Source organism: Cucurbita pepo, unplaced genomic scaffold, assembly GCF_002806865.2.
Source record: "Cucurbita pepo subsp. pepo cultivar mu-cu-16 unplaced genomic scaffold, ASM280686v2 Cp4.1_scaffold000179, whole genome shotgun sequence".
Lineage (NCBI taxonomy): Eukaryota > Viridiplantae > Streptophyta > Magnoliopsida > Cucurbitales > Cucurbitaceae > Cucurbita > Cucurbita pepo.
The window spans coordinates 51,543-53,878 of record NW_019646452.1 but is presented as its reverse complement, the minus strand read 5'-3'; the positions used below and the strand labels follow the sequence as shown (position 1 = coordinate 53,878).

Sequence of the window (2,336 nt, the reverse complement as noted above, 5' to 3'; positions counted from 1 at the left end):
TAACGGTGTCGTGGTGTAGTTACGAGAAAGTTTAAGAGCCTTCGTGAGAATGTTTGATTAATCCACCACACCTAAATGGTGTGAAAGTTATCTTATTTATAATCAAATAAATTACAAGGATATGGAAATAGTAATAAATGGAAATAACAATAAATGGAAAGATACATATGGTAATAAAGCAAATATCTAATATTTGTCTTATAATAAAATATCAAATATAATATATATGGTAAACTATAATTTATTACTAAATATTCTTAACACCCCACTGCATGCTGCTTGCCTTTCATACATGCCTCACAGGTGGTGTTTGGAGCTCCAATTTTGCCTTTCACCATCTTTTTGTGNCTAAAAATTCAAAGAGGTTGAGAAACACTTTTCGTGAAGATGTCAACAACCTGGTTTAGAGGAGGCGTAGAGAAACACTTTCTTGACCATCGAAAAATGCAGAGAGATCGCCGCTCAGCGGCGATGCTGCCTTGACTTCGGCGAGAATATGTCTTAACCTATGAAGAGGGATTGTCGCTTAGCGACGATACTGCCTTGGCTCTAGTGAGAATATGTCTAACCCCAAGAAGTAGAAGGGGAAACCTAGAGCAAGTGACAAAGACAATGTTGAAGCCGGAAAAGTCGCCACATTGGGCGAAGGAGCCAATTTTGGCGAGAAGGGCAGCCGGAAGAGTCACCACATTGGGCGAAGGAGCCAATTTTGGCGAGAAGGGCGGCGGCAACTTGGTTGGCGAAGAGGCCAGTGCGGCGCCTAGATTCCAAAGGTAAATCTCTGCATAAGGTTGATGGGCTTATCGAGATTCTGTATATTTCCGAAGAGAACGCTGATGAAGATCCTAAAATTAGGATTTCTGTGAAGGATGAAGGATGAAGGATGAAGGGAAAATTTGAAAGAAAATGAAAGAGGCTATGTTTGGAAAAGGTGAGGTTGTATGTACAGAGTATGACGAAGGATGATTTGGAGGTCAAAAGGGTTGAGCCGAAGAGTAATCAATCGGCTCCGCCTGCGGCAGCCATGAAGACTGCCCCTGCGGCGTCAAAGCCAGCAGGGGTGGTGGAGAAGAAGATTAGAGGATTCAAAAGCCATAGATGAGAAAGGATCGAGGTTGTTAAACCGAAAGGGCTTTGATACCATGAAATGTTTGATTAATCCACCACACCTAAATGGTGTGAAAGTTGTCTTATTTATAATCAAATAAATTACAAGGATATGAAAATAGTAATAACTGGAAATAACAATAAATGGAAAGATACATATGGTAANATTAAACATTTAGATAATGCAATTTAAAATCAAACAACACCTCGACTAGAACAAATTGAAAGGCAACACAAACAAGTGTTGTTAAAATTTGTTACAAACGGAGAAAGAGTTCGGGATACTGTTTCTAACGAAATATAAAAGACCCGAAGTACACAAACCGGGTCGACACTCATAAACGACCCTCAAGTGACAATGCAGCTCTCGAACGCTCCCCCACCTCGAGCGACAGTTAGCGAAGACCTGAAAAAGAAATCTAAAATGCGGTGAGTAAAAAAGTACACGGTAAGCAGCCTACTTGTAGGCTGTCATCGCATCCAGTTCCTGGTAGGTTTCCACGGGCTTTTCTTTAGGCTCTAGGAAGTTTAGGCTTAACTCTATAGTTTGGCTGACCTTCTGGTGAGGGTTCCAACGGTGTCGTGGTGTAGTTGGTTATCATGTGAGTCTAACACACTGAAGGTCTCCAGTTCAAGTCTGGGCGACGCCATCTTTGCAATTTTTATTTTTATAATAATAATCTGGATTCATTTTGGACCTCTACGAGAAAGTTTAAGAGCCTTCGAGCTTGGTAAGCCCGGGAACCGTGCCCTCGAACACGCATTGATTCATTTTAGACCTCTACGTGAAAGTTTAAGAGCCTTGGAGCTTATAGGCCCGAGAACCGTGCCCTCGAACACACATTGAGCATGTAATTAATTGTTTGGACTTTTATTAAAGAAATAGCTTTACGAATCAACAAGGACTAGGGTGGAATGATTGTGAGTACATTATATGCTTGATTTAGTCAAGAAATTTATGAACTAAACTTAGTATCAGATGTCTAGGTTGATTGGTACTACAGACTGTTTTCGCTAGACCAAGAGTCATTGAGTCTTTCGTTACGTGATTTTCAAGGCTTCGAATCTCAAATCGTGACGAAAAGAAAACTAAAAGTAAAATTAAATTAAACATTAAAATAATGCAATTTAAAATCAAACAACACCTCGACTAGAACAAATTGAAAGGCAATAGAAACATGTGTTGTTAAAGGTTTGTTACAAATGGAGAAAGGGTTTGGGGGTACTGT

General features: G+C 40.0%; 1 non-coding gene across 1 annotated transcript; it reads left to right on the top strand.

The window, feature by feature from the left end:
• Nucleotides 1-1,683: 1,683 nt before the first annotated feature.
• Nucleotides 1,684-1,757, top strand: TRNAV-AAC. The gene has a single exon. It is a non-coding gene; the product is annotated as a tRNA-Val (tRNA).
• Nucleotides 1,758-2,336: the final 579 nt, after the last annotated feature.